Here is a 20,205-nt window from a genome sequence, read left to right on the forward strand (position 1 = left end):
GCTAAGAAAATTTCAAATAAATAGATACAATCCCCCACTCCTCACACACACAATAAGGGGCAGAGACAACCCTCTTCCATTTTCACTTGCTAACATCAAACACTACCTGAGCTCACCCCTCTACTGACCTGCTTTGAAGTTTTCAAAAAACACCATTAATTAAAAATCAAAACACCACAGTGCATATAAACACAGGGCTTTGTGTGCTATCATCTGTTTCCTAAACCCACAGAAACTATCTTTGTGCATCTTTTTTCTGCAGAAAGGAAAACACAAATGGAAAAAGCTAAGCGTGAAGTTCAATTTTCAAATAACATTTCTCCTTAGGTCACCCTGAATAGTCTGGATTGTCAGAATTAAAAAAAAATAGCTACTTTTCCAAACTTTTACCTGAAAATAAAGAATGTTTCTTAAAAATATACACAAAATTAAAATTCTGACTGAGAGCTTAAGCAGTACAGTGAAACAACAGTAATATGGGAATGTGTTTAGCATAACATATAATCCAATTCTCTTGCCTTTACAAAGCCCCCATCAATAAATAAATGCTCTGAGGAACAGTAAAGAATGTATGTGCACACAAAGGCAAAGCTATTTAAAGATGTGTGGCATGAGAGAGTTTTTGCTAATTTTATATGAACGTATAGCAGTGTTATAATAGATAACCTCAGTTTTGGCACCGCACAAATGCTTTCCATTCGATTTTATTTCTTTAAAATCAGTCAATCATTTTATTGCCAAGCTAGAGTTATTACTAGTTTTGCCTTTGGTTTTGTCTACCAAGCAGTTATTTTCCTGTCTTTCACTTAATTTCACAAATCAAAACCTTAGTTTCTTGATTTACCCAAAGCAACTTCACAGGAGGAACGCTATGCACAAAGCTGACCCAAAGAAGGGCCATTTTATGCAAGTGTAGAGCTTACATACATTCTTTGTTCATATCACAATTCATTATATATTACTATATAACAGACTTGCCTTGCTTTCATTTGAGATTAGTTACTAAGTGGTACATTTTAAAAACAAAATGCTGCAAAAGGCCAGCTCTCAAAGTGATGACACTGAAGGAATTTCCTACCAAAGGGAGGAAAGGATCAGAACGAAGCCTCAGGAGTTTCTCTGAGCACCAGTGTGGAGGGGGGAAGCCCTACCACGCAAAGAGATGATGCAACCTCCAAAGATTTTATAATCTGGGTATAGATAATGCAAGAAACAACCGTGGATGCAGACAGGCAGGAAGGGCAGAAGCAAATGGTAGAAACATTAATCAGGCAACACCTAACTTTTCATCAGTTCTGTTCCAGGAGCCAAACAGAAAGAGTTTCATGGAGAAATGTGAGTGGTTTGACAGACAATTATAGGGAACACCTCTTTTGAATCCGAAGTACTTGGTTGAGACAGAAGTTCATTGTCAGTGCAGTCTGCACAGCTATATCCCCAAGTAATTCGGGTAACTTATGCCACGGCTAAAGACAGTTGTGTCCCATCTCTTTGGAGAACTGGATCTCTGCGCTGAGACGCGCTGCCAGCAGTGTCACACGCAGCCACAGCAGGCAGCGCTGGCTCCGAGCACCGATGCAGCTTTCTTTTTTCCCCAGCACATGGTGGCAGCCTGGCTTTCACAGCCCCACTGCCAGCACCCCAGCCAGCTATTTTGGGGCTGGTCCAAGCCCCTCACCCTGCGTGCCACAGGATTCAACTCTTTAACTGAGAAAAAAACCACCAGGCCATTCTTATTACCACCTACTGCAGCGATGATGGTGAATGTTTTACGGAATGAATGTTTAATTTTTATTTGGAGCAAGACTTACTCTTTTTGGAGTAATTCTTATTTGCAATAAGGGAATAAGCTGGTGGTAGGAGGGCTGTGTTCGCCAGTCTCATCAACAACCAACACCTCCTGGAAGTATCTGTACAATGATGTAATGCTTATAGGTCAATTTAATTTTCATTCAGAAAAGCAAACACCATGCCTAATATAATTTTTGGTGAAAAATCCATAATGAAAGGAACCAAATTAATTTCAGAATTGACTGTTTTTTTTTAAAAAAAGAATAACAAGCTATATGTAAATATTCACATGTAAAACATTTCTAGGGTATTTCATTTAACTTTAAAATGAGAGGAGTGACCTTTAGAGAATTGTTTGGCTACATTTCCATTTTTAATTTGCAAGAAATATTAAGAGAAAAGCAAAGCAAAACTAGGCAGAAGGTCTAATGCACTAATGCTTCTATAATTCAAAACAGGTAGAAAAAGGCAACTCTGCTATATTCAAATTGTTACTGTTTTGCTGACAATAGCACAACTTCCAGCTGTTGAACAACTTAATTTGATATCTTATCCATTGTTCAATTTCAGGTTCTTTTACAAAGAAATTAAGTTATAAAGCCCAGAGCAAGAACACATGAACATGCAAACAAATAAAGATTCTGCACTGCAGACCATGGGCAGGACCCATGCTGGAGTAGGGGCAAAGTATGAAGAGGAAGGAGCGGCAGAGAGGAGCTGCTGTGAACTGCCTGCAACCCCCCACCGCCATCCCCCTGCGCCGCTCGGGCTGGGGAGGGATGTAGATGACTCAGGAATGAAGGACTGAAGCTGAGCCTGGGAAGAAGGGGTGGAGGATGGGGGGAACATGTTCTTTTAATTTGCCTTTGTTTCTCATTACACAAATCTATTTTAATTGGCAGCAAATTAAATTAATTTTCCCCAAGCCAAGACTGCTTTGCCCATGATGGTGACTGGTGAGCAGTCCCCCTGACTTTATCTCGACAGCTGAGCCTTGCCATCGTATTTTCTCCCCTGTCCTCTTGAGGAGGGGGAGTGAGTGAGTGGCTGGGTGGGTGTCTGGCTGCTGGCCAAGATGAACCCACCACACCATGGTCAGTATATTAACCTATTTTTCTTTTATATTGGCTCTGTGCTTTTCTACGAATCACCACCACCCACATTATTTTAAAAACCCCCCTCCTCAAAAAACCCTCCTTATTTTATACAAACCAGCTTATTTCTACATGTTAAATTTGTGATACTGTCAGTGGAGTGGGAGTCCAAGAGAAAACAGCAAGTTTTAAAAAACTTAGTTTTTAAAAGATGCAGATATACATTCTACTAAATCTGATAATTGAGGGTATCAGGACTTTTATATATGAATATAGGCAGACAGCAAAGATGATGCCCAAAAATACAAATAAAAGAGCAAGACTATCTGATCTTCAGCTGCAACATGTCAAAACAGAAACACTGCTGAGAAGATCAGTTGGGAAAACAAAGACAAAGAATGTCTATGAAAAAGGACTTATAACGGCAAAGGAGAAGCTGAGATCTTCCATACAATCGTTTCATTTTTGTGAAGACCAACACACTTCTTGTCACCTGTTCAGCTGCAGGCTCCCTGTTCAAATATGACTCTGTTCAATGATGAGACAGGCTTGAAGTCTCTAGTCCAAATTTTGTAAGACTTCATTCTATTTGGAATTTGCTTCTGAACCCCATCTAGTAGTTGTCAGTGGGAATGACAACATCTATGGTGAAAAGAGTCTGTAAGTGAGTTGCATCAAGGAGAAACAGGGGGTCTTCAGAGTGTTTTAAGAATGTGAGTGAGCCAGGAAAAAGGAATGGTAAGAACACAATACAGCTATATCAGTAACTCAGTCTTAAATGCTTATGTAATTTATCTTGTTTGTTTACAGAACTTCCAAAGTTCACATAAAGCATATCTACACCAAAGGAAACCACACAGTATTATTTCTACTATTGGCACCTAACTCAGTGCAAGAAAAAACAAATGTGTGCTCTTATTTCTAGTTTCTAGAAAGACAAATAAAACATGAATCAACTCCCATTTTTAAGATAGGTCTGAGACTCCTACATCTGACACCAAGAGGACAGAGCTAGTTGCCAGTTTTCATCATAGCCTACAATTTGAAATCAACAGAAGCGAAATTTAAGTGTTTAAACCTTACTCACCTGTCATAAATATAGTTCAAGAATTTCAACTCCAGAGGACTACAAAGAGCCATGAAGTTACATAATTGCAAACGTCACCAGGTAGGACGGATCCTACAGTAATTCCTTTCCTGTTCTTTCCATAAAAGGAATTTAAAGAATTAACAAATGGTTACTCTCCGTGTTGCGCAGTTTCCCACAAACCCATTCTGAAAAGTCTAGGCTGATCAAGCTCAGAAAATACCTACTGCCATCTTGGTTATTTGCTTGTTTCCAGATGCAGTGGAAAAAACTCTCATTTCATGTAACAGAAACACTGTGTGTCCACTTCAGCCTTGTTAAAATGAACATGTATTTTTTGGCTATTTCACCTGGATCAGTTTACCAAAAAAACCCCAAAAAGAAACAAAAAACCCTTGTACCAGATGCAAAGTTCCCCTTAACAGATTATCTCAGCCAGATGGATCAAATTCCCTCAGTTTGCCCCAAAGTAGGACAAATTATAGTGCTTTATATTTGTGTTTGATCCTAGAAAGATCACCACCACATACAGTACTTGATCTCTCACAGATACTCACTGGTTCATCCAAAAAATCCAAGGCAGATAAGGATCTCTTCTGCTAATCAAAGTTTTACTCAGTAATATTACTCTTGTGATCCAGTATTCTTTGGAAAAGGAAAAATACGGATTGGCTGCTCATTCCTTTTCAAACATACACAGTTAGCGGCATAAATACAATCCCTGCGCAATTAACAGTGCAAATAGTGTGTTCCTGCAATACTCATTGTTATAGAAGTCATTACGGTTGCTGCTTCAGAAACAAAATTTACTGAAATGAGGAAGGTGATCAGATCTGTCTAGCACCGTTCTAGGTTAAGTTAGAGCTACACTGGAAAACACAAGAGAAACTTCCCCCACAGTGTAAGGATTAAAAACAAACAAACAACAAAAACACTCACACCACAAAAACAACACAAAATGCCAAGTAGGAACTCGGCAGCACCTGCCACTGAGCAGGTAAATGCACCACGCAGACGTGGCCCCAGCTGGGAGCAGCACAGACACATTTAAAGAGGGTTCAAAGCTGTGCAGGACACTGCTTTAGAAAGCCAGAGCAGTATATTCTAAATCACTGGCTGACAACAGCTGCACTTGTTACTCTCTGATTTCCAAACACCTCCCTCACAAATGTATAAGTTTTCTTTATTTTCTAAATGGTTAGACAGTGTCACCAAGAGCCATCTGAGTCAGCAATCACATCTGCATAAATCTTCAAACTCAGAAGGATATCAGATCTCTTAAAAAAAAAAAAACCAACCCCACGACAACCCAAAAAAACCCCCACACAAATGCCCAAAATTGTCTACAAACAATGTTACAGGGAAGGAAAAGCTAAGCTGCGCAGTACAACAGAATAAAGTGTCCACATGGCAACACAAGAAACCTTAACAGTGTAAAAAGATGCAGTAGCCAAAAAAAAAAGAAAGGAAAAAGAAAATCCAAGATTGCACACAATCCCAAGCACCAGCTATCGTGTCAGCTCCAACTCAGAGAAAAACTTTATGCAATCACTGGTCACAGATTCCTCAGTTGTCTTCTTACTTTTGAACGGAGATTATTTTTCCCCCTCAGCTCTGACACAACATCAATTCCACAGAAGCCTACTTAAACCATCCTAATATTTTTTTTCTTTAAGGTTAAAAAGTACAAATCTCAATTATTGTACGTTTGAAAATGTCAGTCAAACTAAATGCCACAGCATGAAGAAAACAAGAAAAAAAAAAAACATGGAAAAATGAAGTCAAGAAGTGTATAGGCTGAATATCACACGTCTTGAGCTTCAGTGGCAAAGCCATGCTACTTCTCATGGGGTTTCTCTTTGGGCAAGCTCATAAACAAAGCATAGGCTAGGTTTTAAGAATATCACCTCTGCAACCTCCCTGCTGCTTGAGGTCAGTCAATCAGCAACAACCGTCAACCTCCTTACATACACTGAACATATACATTCCTCTTACAACCTGTTGCACTTTTGCCTGGTTTAAGCTTTGCTTGTGGATGCTCAGTTTAATTCTCTGAGTCAGACTTATCCAGCAGGGAATACAGCTTCTCTCCAGCTTGAAGGTTGCCACCCTTCTGACGAACAGGCAAACATTGCATCAACATCCTTCAACGCACTGCAGTCTACTGACATCACTGTGAATCAGCCCTCAGCAGCACCGAAATCTGCCTTCGGACTCCATGAGGCATCTGTCAGCCCCATGTCAAATGTGCTCTTCCTCCCAAGGAAACAACTCCACAGCTGCTCAGCCAGCTTCTTTTAAACATGTTCATTCATTTTGAACAGGTAATAAATCAATTAATCTCACACCTATACAAGAACGAAGCAGGTACGTCAGCTTTATGTGCTGCTGGTGCTCCTATTCAGGACTCTTCCTCTCATGTGAACTACCACAAACTACTACGAGTTCATCATGGCAAATTTTCCTCCAACAGGATCTGAAGTGTGAATACACAAATAGATATTATAAGGAATCTACAGTAATGTACAGACATACAACATCCCGTAGGTGAACACGGAAAGAAAATGGGAATAGACTTATCAATAGGTAACAGACAGAGAGAGCCCGAAGAACATTCTCCAGTTTAAGCACAACAGAGAGAAAAGATGAGTAACAGGACTGAATACAAGTGTGTACATTTGTAAGGATTTTTTAAAAGCTGGATGAAAAGGGGTCAAGGTCTGAAATCAGAAGAAATTGTACTCTGTTTCGTAGCAAGCCCTATGAGCAAAAAGCAGACTAATTATTTTCATTTCTTAAAGGCATCAGGATATAGAGTCAATATTCAAAAGATCAAAAGCTCATTCTGGCTCTTCTGAATTCCACATAAATAAATAAATAAACTGAAAAGCAATACTATGTGATTCAGGGATTAAACAGATTTATTACATCTGCTACTTATTAAAATTTCTACACTAAGATTTAATACAAAGGCTTACTATTTATCAGCTGAAAGCTGTGTTTAACTTTCTTTCCTACAAGATCTTTCATTCCAGTCCAAGCTGATAAATAGCTTGTTGGAAATCCAGATTTGTCTGACATGGAAAACTTTAGCCACTTAGCTCAACATGTCACATGCAAAGGCATAAATTTTACTAGATCACAAGTTCCAAAACTTGCAATCTCCAAATGGAGTTATAAACTGAGAATTAAAATTGCGGGCACAGGGGGAGAAACTTGACAAATGCTGGTTTTGAATAAATTCCAGAAAAAACTGTTTCAGAATGTGTGCAGGGAATAATTAAATGAACTTTGGACGTGCTCTGGAGCTAGTCTGGCTAGCACAAGGGTTTTAGTTCAGTAGCACAGAACTCTGAACAGAAACACACCACAGGAGGCTTCCACAGGAATTTCTGATCAGCACAAGCTTACAAGACCAAATTATTTTCCAGTGGCTGACCCCTTAAGTCCTTGAGAAGCTGGGCCAGATACTGAAAAAAACATGCCATGCCATCCCAGAATACCTGTCACGTTGCAGATCAACATATTCTTAACATGATCACAGTGAACAAATTATTAAAGAGACATCTATCAACTGATGCCGCAGCTAAAACTGCGGTACATTAGGTAATTTCCTTGTTTGTAAGTATTAACAGGCAAAATTCTCTGCAGCTGGTGATGTCTGCATCCGCAGGCTGATGCAGCCATCAGTGCGGGCAGGGCTGGGACCCCCAGTTCCACAGCTCCTCATCCCCAGCAAGTCCCAAGCCCTTGCCCCGTGGGCCAGCCTGTCACGCTGCTGGAGCATCTCCAGACGTTTCACCTCCCAAGTGCAGCAGAGGCCAAAGCAGAGCATCTTCTCTGTTTTGTGATTGTTTGTGAAATCTGATTGATTTACAAAACTACTTTGAGTTGGCAAAGGCAAAGCAATAAAAGAGCATCCCTATTTCTGAGCGATAGAGTGTGGTTCGCTGTTTAAGACAAAACTCAACTTTTCTGTTTTCCAGGAAGGGTCAAGAGTTTGATCTCAGACTGGGAAAAAGAGTCAAATAGAAATGCAAAAATCTGAATATTTTTGACATGAAATTGCATTCTTTTGTGGTTTTGTTGTTGTTGGGGGTGTGGTTTTTTGTCTTTTTTTTTTTTTAACAAAAGACAAACAAAGTAAATTTCACAATTAAAAAAAAAAATCCTTTCTGGAATGAAAATTAAGATTTTTCACAGTGTCAAAACAATGCATTACCCCTTACTTTTCTCCAACAAAACAGACACTTAAGTAAAACTGACATGTTCCCATGCTTTCTCTATTATTGATAATTTTTAGCAATGAAATGTTTTTTCCATTACTTTTATTTGGTTTAAGAAGTATGGACAAACACTTTAAGCACTATCCTAGAGCTGAAAATACCTGGTTTAGTTCTCATTTTTGCCTATGATTTTGTGTGCATCCTTGCCCTTAAGATTTGTCAGCCATACCAGATCATAAAACAGATTGTCCCTCTCTGTAAAAAAGCTAACGCAACACGATTCTAATCAGAACTGCAATCTCCAATGTAAAATAATGCTACACCACTATTTTTATTTACATTGAAGTTGGAAGGTGTGCCTTATATGTGGTACTTGCCACAAACAAAAGGATTTGTAGTACAGTGCAAAGCATGCCAGAAAGCGAATTCCCCATGCAAGACTGTTGTCTTCAAAAGAACTTTCTACTCAAAATATTATATTATTTCAATGAGCATTTCATCATCCCCTGTGCTATGCTCCAATAAATTATAATTTATCAGATTATCTGTTTCTTCTTATTGATTTGGTTCTGAAATCAGTAACAAATCAGCACTCAAAACCGTGAAAAGCAAGTTATTCCAAGGGGGAATGACAGCACCCGGCTGCAGAGCAGGAAAATTTATAATTCAGTTTACTACTGAAAAACACATCAAATTGCCTAATACACAATTATCTGACTGACACAGTGAGGTCTGTAACGTACATAGAGAACAACCTAGGACAAAAGGGAAAAATGACATGATTAAAGGTATCCATAGAAGAGTGAGATCAGTTAAGGAAAACAAACAAAAAAACCACCCCCACCCCCCACCCCCCAAAAATCCATTCCACCTTCCCCGACTCCCAGTCCTACCTGAATTATAACTTTGACCCTAAGTGTTTATGCACCCAGTAGTATAAATACCCTTTTACTATACAGTTTAACTGTAATTTTTTACAACAGAAAGAGAAGATAGATTTAGCCATAGCAAATTAAAGTCTACAGTAAAAGTGCATTTGCACTACTGACTGTATAAACGCTTGCAACTAAAGTCAGACCTCTCCCGATCGTGAATACCATCTCTGCTATTTACAAACCATTCAGGAACCCGAGCAGGGACGTTCATGCACTCAGCTACCATTAAGGAGCTCTGAGAACAGAGGCTGGCTATTCATCTCAATCATTTGCTTTTTTGTAAGTAGCTATACAACAAAGTATATGCTAAATTCTTGTTCCTAAAATATCATACTAAAGCTACATAGCAATAAATGTATTCTTCAGGAAAAGAATACCTTGAATACGTGGTCACACAGTAAATTCGCAAAGGAATTAAATTTTATTGTGTATGCTCAGTAATTCTGAAAGGGAAAGTATATTAAATCAACATATATATTGTATATATTCATACTTACGGGATGGCTCTGAAACTGAGATTTAAATATACACATTTGAAAATTAAAGCAGCAAAATAAGTTCATATATTTGGGAGTGGGGGAGAAATCCTTCTTTCAGGAATTAAGAAATTATTCCAGGAGATGTCTGAAAAACAATCTTAGAAGTACTGCCAAATACCAGAGTTATTATCTTCATGGTTCAATAATCTAGCCAATAACATACCTTCCTTTCAAATCAGAAGAAAAATACCAGTGAGGCTGGAGTCCTCTCCACCTCCCGAGGAGACAAGTGTTCCAGAGCCATCGTGCTTCCCCCATCTCTCTCACACACCTACAAGTAGACAGAAACTGGGGAAGATGGGCTAGGGAAAGGTAGCTTTTTCATGAAGGAAAAAGCACTTGTCAAAACTACAGACTATTACTATTTTTAAGTTGGTCTTGTACTGTGCACTTTCCATTAGATCCATCTAAATGCAAACAATTTTAAAAACACGATAGGCTCAGCAACCACCCATCAGATACCAGGCACTTATTATAGTGTTGTGTGTACTATTTCTAAATAAGTAACTGAAACATCTGAAATAAAGAAAATCCCAGTCAATTTATTGGTATGTAGGTGTAAGAATCCCCAGAAACAGAACACACAATTATAATATTATTTTGATATGTTAAGGCTTTTTGGCATCTGTTTTGAGAGTTACATTCCTTTCCATCTCATAAAAGGCACTATTTTAGAAACACATCCAACAGTCACAAAAATATTTGCCTGATTTTCACGTGCCTCCATCCATCCAGCTGTAACACAACAGTCTTCTGTGGCCATGAGACCCTGCTGAGTAGCACAGGGCTGTAAGAAAGGGAAGTGAGCAGGATTTCATTACCATAGGCACCTTTTACCGTGGTTAGATGGCTCACTGTGTAGCCGCTCTACTAAGGCTGCTGATGCATCCTTTGTTTTCCCATGGTCTCCTAGACACGCTTTCTGTTCTCAGAGAGAGAAATATTTTCTACCACCTTCCTGTTACTCTTAAGCCAGATCTCCAAAGAGCTGGCTGGTAAGCTTTCCAGTATTTCAGAGACACCCTGAAGAGGTGCTGGGCTGAACTTGTTTGCTCATTTACGGGCAGTGCATGACACAGGTGGTGGCTGGGCATGCAGGGATCATCCCCCCGAACCACTCAAGGAGCCCATCGCTGCTGGACCGTTGGAGTTCACCTGCGGCTGAGGTGCTGCGGGCTTTCCACATTCCTCAGCAGAGGCAGCAGATGTGCAATGTCTGCCCTGGAACAGCTCCAGCTTAAAGTTGCATTTCCAGTACAAAGCTTTTCTCACACCCACAGAAAAATGTAGCAAATTCAACGTCTCTGCATACTCTTAGTCTGGTGGAGACACCAGTCCCACACCGAGTCCAGACTGTCTTCATAAACTGCCCAAGAGCCAGATCAGTTGTTCAAGTTTGTGAAGCAGCTTCTTCAGCAACATTAGCACGATCAAAGTCCAGAGCTAGATGCAGAAGAAGCAAAGTGATATATAAACAGCCACAGATTTTAATCCGTGACCCATTCTGAAGCTTCTGCAATGTCTACATGAAATTATAACAAATGTATTAAAACTCATAAGCTTCACAATGTTGCGCATACTGCATATCCTTTCAATGCTGCATTATCATCGTGTTTTCTCTCCTTCTTTTAAGGACTACAACTATTTGCTAACTCATTATGCTTAACAAAAAGCCAGTTTATAGCATCTCTCAGCATTAGGTGGTCCCAAATTGAGCGATTCTGGCAACTCTAAATTAACAGCGAGCAAAGTGGTAGTGACTGTGCCTCCTTTCTCCCAACTCTGAACCATGAAGAATGAGAAAGCCCACATCAAAGACATCAATTTATGCTCAACTCTCACTCTATGTTTAAAATAGTTGAGGAAAGAACAAAAACAATGTTCACTGAATACTAAATGGCCTCAATTAGCAATAAGGTTTAAGACCATGCTATACTTCACTGAAACAATGAAAAGTTACATGAACTATTCCTCAAATGTAAAGCTGAAATTCTCTTTCCATTAACAAAAAAAACCCCCAAAAACAAACAAACAAAAAAACCCACAACAACAAAAAAAACCCACAACAACCTGAGATAAGTTTTTCTATCTGGAAAAGATCACAGCATCTCCTGGGCTACAGCCTCACCACTTCAAGTCAAGGGACATAAAACAAGTCAAACATGAATTAATGCATACCTTCTTCCTCAAAAAACCAACCAAACAAATAAAAAACCCCAAAAAACGCCAACACAGCCCCCCCCAGAAACAAAGGAAAAAACGGGTTCATTTATTTTGCTCATATTTATGCAAGCATGGTAACTGTAATGACCGACCTACAGATTTTCTGTTTTTCTTACAACACCAAGTGTTGGTGAAGAGTCTTTTCTTGTTTGAAATTCTTCTCACATTGTGACTGTGGCTAATGCTGTTTTCTAAATGGTAGAGTAGCACTGATAAAGTACGGACTAAACTGAGAGTGATTAATTAAAGCAAGACATGAAAAATGCACCAAATACAAACTCATAAATAGCATGCTAAAACACAGACCTTAGCAATAACACTTTCAAACCAAACCAAGTCACTATTCTCTGCATTTTAAGGAGGTTTACACAAAAGAATCAGATACGTTTCCTTATTGCACAGATTCTTCTTATGTGTTAGAAGGACTGCCATGAAGAGAAAAAAAAAAAACAAACAAAAGAAACCCCAACCTATTACCATTTTAGGGAAATTCCTGTGTTTGGGAGCTCTGCTGCTGCAGACTGAGGTTACCCTGGCTAATGTTTTACCACTAGAAAATGTCTCCCACTTACAATTTAATTGCAGTTCACTCTGCAAGATTTGGCTTGCTCCTGATTTTGTGTTGGAGTGGTTAGTGCTGTTGGGAGTCCTGTTTAATCCAGCCCTGCAAGTTGAAAAGATGCGTGCAGCCTGTCAGCTTCTGGAAAAATTAGTCTTAAGGCTAAATAACTTTGAGCAAAATAGGAAAAAAGCCTACCAAACTTTCTTATATTGGAATGAAGAGCTTTAAGAAACTGGTTACTCTTATTCGAAGATAAGTATGGATAAATCAAACAACACATCTTGATATGAATTTTGTTTTTCTTCCAGTAGTTTTCCATCTCTCAGTGTGTCCTCCCATGCTGACTTTCCAGAGCTAGGATTAGTCTTCAGACAAATCCTGTCCTCGCATTTGTGTTTCCCATCCTGACCTGGGATGAAACTGCTTCCTAATTTCTCCCTCACTAAAAGGTCTTCATCAGTGTAAACCCAGCTTTGGGTGCTGTGCATCACCCAGCCCTGTTCCTTATGCTAGTGAAGACATCTTCTTTTTTGCCACATCATGATGCTTTTGGAATATCCTAGCAAGATGAATGAGCGTTGCTGATCTGATTGTTTTGTTGATTACAAACACAGAAAAGATGGGAAAAAACCAAAACAAATTCATTGAGATTTTACAGCTGGATCAGGAGACCTCTCTGTTTAGCCTGCCAGCAATGGAGAATGTGCGACAACAGGGTTATATAAAAACTAATCATATTGGAATTTCATTATCCCTAATGTTTCTCTGTTGACTCACTTTTTGTTTTTTTATTTTTTTTTAATCTGACCTCTAGTTAAGTTTCTCAACTGCAGTCACCAACAGCCACAGTGCTGTGCTCTGCCGATCACTGAGCAAAAAGCCCTCACCTCCCCACACTGCCTCGCTGCTGTCCCCATTTCTTGATGGGTCAGGTTTCACTTTGGAGATACAGGGGTACTGCCTGCTATCAGGTCTTTCCTACCGAGAAAACGTCATATGAAAGAGAGGGGCCAAACACCCATACATCTTATCTCTCATTTAGTCACACATCTACCTTCATTTCCTCATCTCCTTGCATAAGCACAGAAGCATTTTGTATGCCTTTAAAATAAATGGCCAGTGAGGCAATAAAGCCATAGCATTATACCATGGACTTTCTTTAGTAAAAAGACAAAAAATTATTTCTCCTTAATGATGACAGCAGGATCCACAAAACTGGTAAAAGACATGGAAGAGGATGGCGTGGAAGCACAAAGTAATTTAGAAAAAGATGCGCTGCCTGCAATTTAATATTGTGTTGTTTATGTTCTCTATGGCAAAGTAGATGCTGCAAGATACCTAACAGAGGTATAACAAGCAAGTCTCTTGATATACAAACTAAGGGATTTCGCCACAATCTTGAAGAAGTCAAAGGAGAAAAAAAAAGCCTGAAGCTGGGAAGAGTGTAATTAAGGAACACAATAGAGGAGTAATTTCAGAGAAGTGCATGGGGAAGGAAGGCAGACAGATGGGGAGAGTGATGCTCTCCATCACACAAAACAAAGGAGAAGGAAGTTTAAGAATAGAAGTATTTCATTTTTAAACCTAATTCAGTGAAGCAAAGGGTGGAAGGAAATACGAATCCTCACAGCCAACTTGGTATGTGCTGTAACTGGAGATTCCTCCTGGTAAAAGCAAACAGTAAGAGAAGGCTGCTTGAGAGGCAGGTGGAGACCCTGGAGAAACACAACCCAGCTCCACCACTCAGAGTAACTCAGAGGCACTCCTCGAACAGCAGCAGGGCAAGGGGCAAGCTGGAGGCTTCCAGAGCAAACCAGCCCTCAGGTGGAGAGAAGAAGATGCCAGTGTCCACTCTCCAGAGTGGCAATATGGACACCACTGAGATCTTCTTGCTAAGTTAAATCCAGAATTTAAAACAAATAAAAATCTTTTCTGCATTTCCAATTTTGTAACCAGGCATCTAGCTGCATGCTTTAATAGATTAAGCTTTTTTATTGCCATCCCATAACCTTGTCTGGTATGAGTGGCCTCCATGGAAATGGGCAGACACAGGACAAACCTAACCACAGGGTGAGGGCACGCAGCCCTGCAGAGACTGCCACCCCAAACACAGATTTGGGACTTTTACCAGCTGGGACTGTCATTTTCCTCATCCCACTGTGAAGATTGGTTTGAAGATAACAGATTACCTCTAAGTATGAACCACAGTCCCTTCTGCAAGCAGAAGTCAGCAGGAGGGGAATTTTTGACTCCTGGAGCAGTGGTGACCGTCACACCATCCTGCTGTCAGCAGCACCGCTGTTATTTCAGCCTAAGCATAATTTGCCTCTGCCTGTTTTCCCCATCCCTCAGCCATACAATCATAACTGCCTGAACGCAACAGAAGGAGTTAGGAAATAACTGGTACTAAGAAGTGGCAGATTGGTTTAAATTATAGTACAGCATACTTCAGTGGTTACTCTGTCTCCCTGCGCAACACAGTGGGTCCCTACTTTTAATTCTTAGAAGGATACTTTTCTTTTTATTTATTTTTTTTTAAATGAACCTGTAATATTTACATCAGCTTTCAAAGAACCTTTGTGGCAAGAAGGTATGCTTCCACTTAAAAACTCCCTTTTTCTAATGCTAATAGCCACACTACACACTTCAATGAGCGTCACTAACCACAACAGAAGGACTGTCTGAATAAGGCAAAATCAAATCAGATGTATATGAAAAACCTTCTGTCCCATATCCAAACTTCGTATACAAAGTTTCAGATATAGTGTTTAACACCCTAGTCGGGTCTTTTAGATGACAGAATAGCAAAAAACATGAACAAAATCACACCAATTTTGGTGGTTTGTTCCACAAAATGTACTTTAAAAGTCTTTCCACCGCATATACTCTCTTAACTTCCATGTGACTTAACAAGCTGCCTAGAGGGAGTACCAAGAAAACTAAAGACTGATGTTTTTCTTGTTTATCTTTTTCTGTTTACAGCTGAGATTATTTGCTCATTAGTTTTGTGATAAATTACTTCACATTTTTCACTACTTTCAATGATACCGTGAGACAGGTTTCTTTTCACAGGAACAGAGCAAAACTTCCAAAAAAATTTAAAAAAATTTAAAAAATTCACAAGAGAATTCACTACTGAGAATTATGTATGTGACTGAAATGTTCATAGCAAACAATCTGCAGTCAGAAATGGATGGTCTTTCTGCCTGTTTGCTAATGGAAAACAAACTTCGAAACATGTATTTGAAATTGTTTAATAAACACTTTCTCTGAACAAATTTATGAAGATTCTGAAGACAAACTGCCTATTGTCAATACCAACCTGATTCCCTTTTAATTATTCATACTGTGACACTTTTCACTGAAAAGAGACTTATTTATGTCTGTATTTTATCTATAAAGAAAGATGCTCTTACTGATGATTAAACAATAAAGACTTGAGGACATGAGAAATAAAGCCAGTAACTCTAGAGATATATTAAATGTAAAAGAGTCTGTATATAAATTAAAGAATATTCATTTCTTGAATTCCTACTTATATATTTCATATGTAATTAATATTGACCATAGGACCTCCTCTGTTTTTGTCTTGACTTACTGACATTCCTACACTAAGTTATGAAAACTGGATTTGAAATGACTCATTGCACTGTTATTTCAAACACAAAACCTTTAAAGCATTTCTTGAGTTTAATGGAAAAAAAGATATATGTAGAGAATTCATTTAAGTCACTGTTTTTTTAAAAAAATGGAAAAAATCATAAAAAAATTAGATAGCATCATAACACAGAAAGCATCATAGATAGCTGCACCACTTAAAGATTAGCAGAAGTCAGGACCCCCCAGTCACCGATATTAGGCCAGTGCTTTAGCAGCTCCATCACAGTAAAAATTCAGCCTGGATCAGGCACAAGCACATTTCTGTCACATTAGCCAGAGCACACAGTATGAGGTTACCTGCCCTACACCGACTCCAAAAATGAAAGATGCTAGCTGATCTGGCCTGAAATCTGCTGGAGATGTTACCCTTTCAAATATTTGTGAGCAAACTTACATTGGTATGTTACTTTTTCATACCTCTATGGTAGTTTCTAGTCTCCCTGCTGTTACCTTGACTCCATGACCAAAGTAATGATTCAGGAGAAGGAAGAATACCAGAAGAATACCATTCCTCTACAAAAATTAAAATCTGATGTCTTTCCAAGCATATACAGACATATGCAATATCTTTACTGCTTTCATTTGTTTTATTGGGGTTTTTTTCCCCCTCCTTCAGGGACATAATTTTTTACAGTAAATATTCGAGCCTACTGACAAGAAGTTTGCTGTCCTCATTAACTTTTTGTGTTCATCTTGGAAGTAATCTACAGTGATCCACAGGCTTTGAGAAAGGCTTTCTTCTTTTAGAGAAACCTCCTTCTCTAATTTATCCACAAGTACTGGATTTGATCAGTTGATTACTGCATGGAACTTAATTACCCATATTAAGCCTGAAGTCAGATGACATGCTCAAGCAGTCCCCTGCTTGCCCCTATATCTGAATTAAAGAATCAAAGAAATTAAAGAATCCCATGAGTTCCAGAAGAGTGAGTCCCAGCTGCTTATCTTCTCCTGCCCATTTAAAACAACTGGTATGTCTCCAGCAGTAAGGTTTCCAACTTTTGGTGGTAAGTGATAATCTCACCAGTTTGTTTGCTGGCATTTTTTCAGGCTATATTTCTCCTTTTCTTCCACTGTCCTAAACAGCTCCTCCTTTCCTTATTTATGTCTGACACAAACATTGTAATCACATGCCTTTAATCACTCCCTAGCTCAACTACTGAGCTCTTTAATTGCTCCTACAAATCAATCCTTTGAGCTTTCTTTGTTTCTTCCCAGAACTCATTAGTTTGCCAAAAACTTTCAGGCCAAGACATGCCCAGCTAAGAGCCCCCATTCCAAATCTGTCTCAGTGTTGATAAAATATGCAGTTAATTTGGCTTTGGGCAAAGAGTTGTAGATGAAAACTCACTGAAACACAGGAAAGGTCGATTCCCTCTTTTTTGAACTTTCACTAGTAATTATGGTGATGACCTTTGCAACATGTGTGGTAAACAGATGCAGAAAGCAGCCCTGTAGCAATGAGAAAAAAGAAATCGACTTCTTAAAATAAAGAGGGGATCAAATTCTGCTCCCACTTACATAAAGGATAACTCCAAACTTTTGACAGCAGAAAGCAGTTTGGTGCTACTTCCTGAACTCAGGTCTTTTCCTGGCAGAAGCAGTCAAACACCACAGCAAAGTTATCCCAACAGTCAAACACGAACAGCTTTCAAAAATGTCTCTCTTGCTGATGGAAAGATGTTTTATAAAAAAATTTTGAAATCAAGATCACAGATCAAATAAGACTATAAAAAAATATACACATACATATATATATATATATTTTTATAAAAACTTGTGCCTGGCAGCATGTAAAAAAAATAAGGTTGTTTTTCAGTATTTTTTATTTGGGAAAAACAAAAGAAGTATAAGAAATTAGGCTGACGAAGCTGAAAACAGATCTAAGTTCTTTTTATTGCCACTAGACATGGCACATGCCAGGAAAAGGGCTCTGTTGTTTCTAAGCTCTTAATCAAATAAAACACAGCTTTCCTAGTCAATAATGTATACTGCACCAACTATAGATAACTGACTAAAAGACACTTCACTTAAGAATATCCTCAATCACTACTTAGGATTTGGAGCAGCTCATGTATGGAGATCCAATAACCAATTTTACTTCAAGTAAGCAATCTTACTGTTCCTTCTCCTAAATATGATGGGTGACAGAAAATGCAGTCACCCTTCCTACTACAGACTCACGTCGTTCAGCCTCCAAGCTCCTCCAAGAAACATGAAAATAGTTACACTTGATCTCCTACATATTTCAGGAGACAGCTCTGCTTCCATCATTCCCTCCTGAGATGGGAAGTTGGGAAACCAATGTGAAAGCAGCCACAGTTTTGATGACAGTGTGAAGAACAACCCTTCACACTGTGTTATTGCAATTTACAGCAGCTGAGGATCTCCGAAATGCAGGGCACCCTTCCAAATAGTAATTCATTTGGAAATATATGTGGCCACCACACCAGGAACAGTTGTAAACTCGCAGAAAAAAAGTCTTGCTAATATTTTCCCATCATAGTTACTACTGTATTGTTTTTAATTGGGCAGAAGGTGAGTTCATGCTGCCATTTGAACAAAACGATGCACAGAAAAGCCTAATCCCCGTATCACTACGTGACCAGACCCACAGCAGTGGAGCAGCTTCTCAGCAGGCTCTCTGCTCTGCCATCCATACCTTTTGCTGCCTGGTAGGGTTGCAGGTCCATGGAAGAATGGCTAGCCAGGTGCAATTTGCACAGCACACCGCAGCAATGCTTCCATGACTGCAAATTCAGCGCTAACAAGTCACATCTGAACACTCAGTAAGATATAAGACCTCAGACTAACAACACAGGCGAGAACCAAGTTATCAGCAGAAAAAACAGACAACCTTGTTTTGGAAAATGTAAAAAAAAAAATAAATTTCCAAACAAAAACATTCACAATTTTACTTTTTATTCTTCTAAAACTGAGAGATCTGAGCCTCTGCATTGTTTCTGACCTAACGAGGAAACTCAGGTGTATGTTCTTCATGATCAGCTGAGATTGCTTAAGAAATTCTTACACAAAACTACAAGAGTTATGAAGCATAAGCAAGCTTCCTCACTGGAATCAAACTGGCAAGTTCTCAAATTTCAATATGACACATTTATTGCAAATTTACAGTAATGTCCATCTACCCAGTAGTGAGAATGCAAAACTTAAGAGTCTGTAATGCTTCACTGAAATTTCACTTGCTGATTAACAAGACAAGCATCTCCAACTAGCAGTATGTCTACTAGCAAAAGAAGCAGCACCCTGACCCTGTAAGAAACAAGGCCTCCCCCACAGATCACCCATATCTGTAAATCCAGTCAGGAAAGGGCCTCAGAAAAAAGATGATGTTCCACAAGCAATGCAATTGTTTCACCCTTTAAAATTCATGGCTAAATAAAAATTGATCTTTAATACTTCTTTAAAGCCCGGAAAATATATGTATGTCTGGATGACACTTAGTCATATGGTTTAGGTTTAGGTAGTCCTGTGAGAGGCAGGGAGTTTGACTCAATGATCCTTATGGGTCTCTTCCAACTTGAGACATTCTATGATCCTGTGATGTGTCTTAACATGCATATACACATACACGCACATATATGTATAATAAGACACACATGTGTATACCAAGTGTATGCACATATGCACGCCAGCAACATGTCTTGCCACTATTGCTCACGTTACGGACAGCGTGCCTCAAGACCACTGCTTAGGGCTTACTTGGTTCTGCTTGTAGGACAAGCACCAAGCACAGCATCAAGGCTGTTAAGCCACTCACCTCTTCCCCCTCTACAGATGACAAAAAGGGGTAGGGAGAAAGCTGGAGAGATTTCCCTAAGTCTACTCAGCCACACCTGAGCTTCCGTCTTGACCTAGAACTGTACCCAGTGTCTTCACAGAGACCAACTTCCTACCATTCCTACATCTGCAAGTCTGGGTAATTAATAGTCAGTGCATTAGTCCAATTAGTTTCAAATTAAATCTTTTAAAAACGCACTGAGAATTACAGCAACTAAGCCATGCTAATTAAATATTGAAGCAATAAGTGGAAATAAGCATCAAGAGAGGTTTTTTCATGCCCCACTCCC

General features: G+C 39.1%; 1 protein-coding gene across 1 annotated transcript in view; it reads right to left on the reverse strand.

Moving 5' to 3' along the window:
- Positions 1-20,205, reverse strand: part of LOC140648377 (probable acyl-CoA dehydrogenase 6) — a 95,512-nt gene that overhangs the window by 37,538 nt on the left and 37,769 nt on the right. The gene's annotated exons all lie outside the window — the stretch shown is intronic.

This window comes from Ciconia boyciana, chromosome 2 (genome assembly GCF_034638445.1).
Source record: "Ciconia boyciana chromosome 2, ASM3463844v1, whole genome shotgun sequence".
In the NCBI taxonomy this organism is placed as follows: Eukaryota; Metazoa; Chordata; class Aves; order Ciconiiformes; family Ciconiidae; genus Ciconia; species Ciconia boyciana.